This window comes from Gastrolobium bilobum, unplaced genomic scaffold (assembly GCF_033153095.1).
Source record: "Gastrolobium bilobum isolate Gb01-03AN ecotype WA unplaced genomic scaffold, APGP_CSIRO_Gbil_v1 utg15844, whole genome shotgun sequence".
Taxonomy (NCBI): Eukaryota; Viridiplantae; Streptophyta; class Magnoliopsida; order Fabales; family Fabaceae; genus Gastrolobium; species Gastrolobium bilobum.
The window spans coordinates 219,505-227,839 of NW_026896862.1; positions in this window are offsets into that span (position 1 = coordinate 219,505).

Below are 8,335 nucleotides of genomic sequence, written 5' to 3' on the forward strand. Positions count from 1 at the left end.
AGTAAAAAAATTGATGGAAAAATAACTTCAAACACGAAATAACCCTTGTAGCAAACATTGTTGCCTAATAGCATAGGAGATTTTTGGCATCGAAATGGTCTTCTTTCTCCCATTAGCCTAGGCAACTTGAAATACCACCTTGTAAGAGGTATTTTTCAACAGTGATCTTTTTCTAATTTTCCATACAAATATAAACGGCCGGACAAAACGGATGCATGACTAAATATTTCAAAAACTTTAACCAAACAAGGAAGTCCAAAAAAACACACACTTAGATGCATAGCTAACTTCTAGATTTTTTGGGATTTCTGTACGGTTGTCCTGTCTTCTTCTCAAACTCAAATATCTTATTTATTTTCTTCGTAACAAATTCATATCTCAAATTATATCTCTTATTACAACTTTTTTATGGAAAAAGCTATTCTCATATTACATGAGGTAAGTTTTCTTTCATACTCACTTTTTAATAATCGTGTAACCTTTTTTTTTCTTTTTTTTTTCTTAGATAATGAACCCCACCATTATATGTCTACAATATAAAATTTCTTTTATCATGTAACATGAATAAGCTTTTTTAACCAACACAGTGTTGGCTTCTTCTAATTCAACATGTTGACACTTTTAGTTATCTATTTTCACTCTTAGAGTGTGCATGGCAACCAATCTGTTTTCTGACACTGTTTCTGAAAAGAAATAATTATTTTCTATTTCTATGCCTTGAAACAATTTCTGATAAAAAAATGTGTTTGATAACATATTTTATTTTCATTCCGAGAATGAGAATTGTGTTTGATAACACAACAAATAATAGAATAAAAAACCATTCCTATTAAGCATAAAAAGATTTGGATCATCACTTTCATTTTCATATAGTGTGGTGGTAACGGCGGCGGCGGCGGTGGTTGTAATAGTGGCGTGTTGGTGATGGTGGCGGTAGCAGTGGTGTCATGGTGGTGGTGGTGGAGGTGATGGCATGGTGGTGGTGGCGGTGACAATAATGGTGAAGGCATGGTAGTATCGGCGGCGACGGTGGTAATGGTGACAGCGACCGCGGTAATGGTGGTGGTAGTGGTGTGGTGGTGGTGGTGGTAATGGTGTGGTGGTGGTGACGGTAGTAGCTACGGCGATGGTGGTGGTGATGGTGGCGGTGGCGGCGGTGGTGGTGGTGGTGGTGATGATGGTGATGGTGGCCGTGACAGCAGTGGCCGCAATGATGGTGGTGATAATGGTGGCACTAGTGGTGGTTATGGTGACGACATGGTGGTGGTGGCGATAATGTAGTGATGGTGGCGATGACATGATAATGGTAGTGGTGGCAGCGGCAGTGGTGGTAATGGTGGCATAGTGGCAGGTGGCGGCGATAGTGGTGGTGGATATGACGGCAGTGTCTGCGACGATGGTGGTGATGATGACATGGTGGTGGTAGTGGAGGTGGCGGTGACATAATAATGGTAGTAGTGGTGGCGACGGCGGTAGTGGTGGTGGCGGTGGTAGTGGTGACAGTAGTGTTTACGACGATGGTGATGGAGATGATATGGTGGCGGTGGTGGTGGTTGCGGTAGTGGCGATGGCGATAGTAGTGGTAGCGTGGTGGTGATGGCAATGGGTACGATGATGGTGATGGTGGTGGTAGTGATAATGGTGGTGACAGTGATGGTGGTGGTAATGACGGTGGTAGTGGTGGTGGTAGTACGACGATGGTAGCGGTGGTCGTGTCGGGATGGTGGTGGCGGTGGTGATGATGGTAGTGGTGGAGAGTAATTGAGAGAGATAATTGTTTCTCTTTATGTGCCCAGAATCAAAAAAGCAGAAATTTATTGATTCTTTTTTCTGTTCCCCAGCACAAAAAATAAACCGGTTCATCCCGGAAACAAAAAAATAAACTGATTTTACCAAACAAGTTTTCTATCCATTTCTGTTCTCGGGAACAGAAATTAAAAAAAAATAATTCCGGGAAGGTTGTCATGCGCACCCTCAGAGTGACGTCGTTTTGAATTGAAAAATTAAAAAATTATAATGAGAAAGACTATTATAATCTTTAAATAAATTATAATTACAAAAATATCTTGATTTCTATCCCAAAACGACGTCGTTTTGAACTCAATATAGATAACTTATCTACATTGACTGCAGAAAAAACGAATCCATAAATTTAACCCTTTATTTATAAAAATATTTAATAAATAAAGCTCAATATCACTTATATCTCTTAAAGCTATATGACCCATTATACGGGTTTAATATAATCAACATTATGGATGTGGAAACTCAAAGCTTCAATGATCAATGTGATTCATGCCCAACTTATATACTTGTTGGAATTAATGAATGAATTAATGTACAATGATCCATTGGTTATGAATAAGAAGTGAGTTAATAAAGAAAAGAGAAAAAGGGAAGATGAAGAGGTGTGTGGGTTTCAACAAGTCCCACATTGGACAATTAGTAGGAAATGGGAGAGTATATAAGCTCCCACTTCCCTCTCTTAGATTGGCCCTTGGGTCACTACATGTTTTATGTAGGGGGGAGAGCTAGGTGAGCATTGGTTCACCACGCGCGCCGCCGCCGTCCGGCCGGATCGGTTCGGTTCGGTTCGGTTCATAGTGTGTAATAACTTTTTATTAAATTATTTTTTAATATTTACCGTTGCTTCCCTCCAACCAAAAACGTTTCTACCCGCCGGTTTTTTGAGCAGTATTGAACCGAACCGGTTCTTTCCCTTCGTGAACCGGTCACCGGTTGTGTCTGCTCGCTGAACCGGTCACCGGTCGTATCTGTTCGTCGGAACAGTCACCGTTCGCCGCCATCAGACACGGCGGTTCGCCGCCGGCGACTGTTCATCGTGACCGGTCAGTGTCTATAAATAGACACTGACACCTTCAGAAATCTATCCAGTTTTTCCTGCACTTAAACTCTGCCGGAATTTTTCTTCTTCCGGTTTTGCATACTGTTGTTCATCCTCCGGTGTGACTTCCTCTGGCATTTTGTTGTGTTCGTTTGGGCTGTTGATTGGTAGTGCCACCGTTCTTCAGACGAAATCCGTTCTATCCTGGGAGACAAGTGTCCATCAACCTTAGGCATCAGTGAGGGGGCAAATTGTCTTAAGGAGACACGTTCTGTGGGCTCGGATTTAATTCCTCTTATACTGCATATATTCATCCTTTCATTCTGTCTGTTTCATCATTCTGCCACTGACAAGTAAGTCTGTTTTTAATATTTTTAATTACACAGTGATAATCCTGATCATCTACCTCCTCTGCTTTATACATGGGTTCAAATTTATTAGTGATATAATATCACCCACTGTCTACAATAACAATACTAAATATCAGAAAATGTTAAAGTTTTAAATTCTCAAGCATCTGGTTTACCTGTGTTTTATCCGTCCAGTATAGAAGTCAGAAACTATCAGTGCTTTAATCGTTCACGTGATTATCTATTGTCCACAATTTATTTTATTTTTTGATAAATATTTAAACGTTTATTTTTAAATAATTATAATTTAAACTAACCATATAGTAATTAAAAGATTTACTAAAAAGCGAAAATCATGAAATAATAATAATTATATTTGATTAAATTATTTAATATCAAAATACTCAAAAGTACTATTATCAATCTATTAATATTTTAATTTTACTTAATGAATATTTAAGAAATAATAATAAAGTTATAAAATTTAATTAATATTTTTTAAGTGACAAATAAAATAAAATAAAAAAAATTGTTTAATATATATATATATATATATATATATATATAAAGTTCTGGATTTATCAATAAATTATTATATTACATGGCATAGTATTTATATCTAAAAATATTGAATAGAAAGTAAAATGTAATAATAACAATAATTAATTATAAAATCTAAAAAATAAATTTTGTAAAAATATAAGTATATGAATAAATTTTTTAAATTTGTTATGAATTTAAAATAAGACAACCTCTCTTCTTTTTATAAATTTCTTATTATATAAAAACAATATCTCAAAATATATTCTCCTGAAAAATTGATATTGACCTTTTATATTTTAAAATACATCATGCAACTTAGATTATCCAAATCCAATAATATTATCCTTCATCTCTTTTTCGTTCATTTTGGCACACTAGTGAGGAAGTTAATTAAGCTAAGTAAGAGTGACAATTTCCGCCATGTCTTTGTGTTGGGTCGAGGTTTGACGCAGATACAAATAAAGATTCGTATCAAAAATTTTGACAAAAATACAACTTGTCTATTTTGCTGTTTGATAAACGAATAACTTATTAGCATCAAAGTATTATTTTTATATGGGTTGACACGAAATAAATAATGTAAATATTAAATATTATTTTCACCAACATCATCGTATTTTCGAATTAATATGTATCACAACAACAATTTTTTCATATTAATTTTTACCAATACAAATTTAAAAATGAATTAATTCAAATACAAAATTTTCATATCATTATTAAACATTATCACCCCTAAAACTAAGCCCAAGCAATAATAAAGTTGAGAAATTAACTATGAAAGAAATAATACAGCACAGCGAGTAGATTCCCGTAACGTCCTTAATTAAAGCAAACCTAGATTGTCTTTTTTTTTTTTTGAAATATTCCAATCGGTTCATCGCTTCGCAACTAATCCGATTCGTGGTGGGTCCACGATTAAGGCTTTAAACCCCTCTCAAGGGTGGTACTGGAAGGATTCGAACACATGCTCTCTCTCCACCTGCTCAGCTCCCATGCGTCAACTTGAGCTACCACCATTTGGTAACCTAGATTGTCTTTCATCTCTCTAGAAACCAAGTGAACCCAACACATTAAATTTTGAAGCTTTGCTGACTTATTATCCTTTCCCATTCCATTGTCTAAGCCCACTAGACGTTGACAATTTATAGAATGCACATTAATAAAAATATGACTTATTATCCTTTCCCATTCCATTGTCTAAGCCCACTAGACGTTGACAATTTATAGAATGCACATTAATAAAAATATGTTTATTATATTGCATGACATAAATGATCTGATACAATATATGAAATCCATTAAAGAGAAAAGAAGAGAAAGATAACCATGCCAATTTTTTATACATATAAGACAAAATTATCTGAAGTAATATGACAAATATATTTTCCTTGTAAAAAACCTACTTCACATGAGAAGCAAAATCGTTTTTTCTTTTTTCTCTTAGATCGATTGGTCCCAATCCAATCCCATGTGTCTCTCCTTAATTTATGCCACAAAATTTGCCAAGAATGGGAAGCTACCTAATCTACAGTCCTCAAATTCCTTTAATATGGCCACAATAACACAAGCACTTCACGGCACAGCACAAATTTGAGAGGCTTCAGCCTTAAATTTGCTATCCTCGCTTCCCTAAACTTTAGGATACCAAAACAACAGGGTATTATCCTGTCTATTAATAAAGCAATGTTTTAAAAATTAAACCATATGTGCCCAATATCCTTTGATGTATGTTCATAAGTAACTTCATCGTAAACCACAATATACGTATGTTATAGACTATAATAACAAGGTCAAACCATGTTTTACGCTATTTTGTGTGCGTAATTAATGTAGTACTCTTTGTACGTTTAATTTTGTAATAAATGGGTTTACCAAAAAAAAAAAATATCTTTGCTATAAACCAATGGCATGACAATTAGTCTGCTCTTAGTCTTGGGGTAAAAATTATTTTAAGATTATTTAAACTGTACAATAATATATGTTTATAATTTTACCCTTTTTAGGCTTATATTTAAATTTTATTATAAGTAATAAATAATGGTTGTTTTCATGAAAAACATAAGTTGGACAATAATTAAGGGTATATATTCCCATTATTCATCCGGATAATAAAATAGAGTGTTTGTTACGAAGAGTGAGAATATTTTCCATTGTGCTGTCTTTTTTAAAAAGAAAAAAAAAAAGGAAACGTGATTTTACCATCATTTTTATTCTTTTATGTTAAAATTCATTTTTTTTCTTAAAATCCCAGTTCTCTCAAAATAATTACTTTCAATTTTTTTAATCTTAAATCTTAATTTTTTATACTGTCAAATTAATTCTTTTTGAATTTTTTACATTAATTATTTTTTCAAATCTCATACTTATGTCTATCGACTTATTTATTTGAATTAATTATTCACACTTTCCTTCTATTTTTTATTTACATTTTAATTTTTTTTCCCAATTTTAAAAATATTTGTGCAATGTATGGGATGCTTACCAATATATAATAGATAGACACAAGAATATCCCTTTATATTTTATTTTAATGAAAAAATACAATAATCAATAATAATATCACATTTAATGTGAAATTTATATTAACTAATAACCGGAATTGCTAAAATAAATAGATGATATGTTACATCTAAATTAAAAAATTGATATAATTATTTGATTAAATAATTTTAAACTATAGTGATAGTTAAGTAAAATTTCACTAAAATAAAAATTTCAATATTCGAACACTTAAATCATGAATAACATTTATTTACAATCATAATTTACTTTCACTGTAACTAATCATTCTTAGATAAAAATATACAAATTTAAGAATGTATAAGTATTACCAATTGATATTGATAGATATTTGATTGAATAGCAAACTACAGCCTCCGCTAAAAAATACACAAATATGGATGGAAATGTACGAAATGGTCCCTCGTCAAACTTTCTTCTTTTATTAATGTGATGGCGCGTCCACTTTTTGGTGCTTTCATTAGTCATTGTGTCTCATCATATTACATGCTTGGTGTTTAATTATGAGATAGTGTTATTTAAATATAAAATAAGGTTTTAATTTCTCTCATAATACATAAAATAAAATTATCTTGTATGCATATATAAAAGTATATGAGGTTGATTTTTTTTTTCTCTTCATATGATATCACATAAGTTTCATATATTTTTATATATGTATAAAATATGATTTTATTTTATACAATACAAAAAACATCAAACTCATAAAATAATATAAATATACCTGCTTTGTGCTATTATGAATATGAAATAGTATATGTATAGATATACGCGGATAATATTATCTTATTAAAATTTAATATTAAAAAAGAGACAGGCAGGTAGGGACTTGTTTGGTCGTCCCACGTGCAATTATGCTTCTTCTTCCTATTCACATCACACATCTCAGTCCTTTCTCCTCTTTAATCGTATGTACGGTACTACAGAATTCTAGGGATCACAAAATTAAAGCTAATTTCAGACGCGGTCTTAAACTTTTTTTTTACATGAATATTTTAAGGGATTGAATTGGATTGAGATTTTAAAAGATTTTAATGGATTGTTTTTGGACAAAAAAATCCGTTGGTATTCGATTAAGATTTTAATGGATTGAAAAAAAGTCACGTGGTATTCGATTAGGATTTTAAAGGATTATTTTAGAATCCGTCCAAATCCATTGATATTTAGTCAGAATTTTGAACAATGGAATCACAACCTCGTGGTATTCAAAAATTCGACGATTTTAATGAATTTTCTATTGGTGTGGAATTCATGAGACTTTTTAGTCTGACAATCTCACCCTAACCCCTATGATTTCTTGAGATTCTTCTATTGCAGTGTTTTCTTCTTCCTTTAGCAGATTGACTGCTCGAAATTGAGTTCTGCCATGGGAGCTTCGTCAAAACTAAAAAAAACATATTTTTGAACGATTTTAATCACAAAACAACCCAGAAACAACAAACCAACGAGATTTTATTATAATCTATCTCAAAAATAACATATTTTTGAGCCATTTTTGAGAAATTTAGGAAGTTTAAAAAGTGATTTTTCAAGTTATGGGTCGTGGTTTTTCTGAGGGGTGTTCATAAACCGATCCAAACCGATTCAAACTGCGGTGACCGAACCGAAAAATCGATAACCGAATAAACCAAAAATCAAAAAACCGAAAACCGAAAAAAACCACAAATTTTAATTGGATTGGATCGGTTTTTGGATTGGTAGATAAAAATTGATCCAATATATTAATTTCCCTCTACCTAGTTGGGTCTTTCCCCAATCATATCAGAAATTTTCTAAACCCAAGACCCATTAAGCTATCAACTAAACCCCAAAAAAAACTAATCATATCTCATCAACAAAATTTCATCTATGTAGAGCTTCATATATCATTGTCCAAAAAAAAATTATATTATAGTTTAATGATGCTTTTGTATTTAAAATAAAATAAAATTACAAAGCCAATATATACAAAAGATGTTATTTGCATAATAATCATGAAACAAATTTTAGAATTTTCAAAAAAATCGAAAATCGAAAACCGATCCAATCCAAACAGAAAAAAATTGGATTGGATCGGATCAGATTTGAAAAAAAA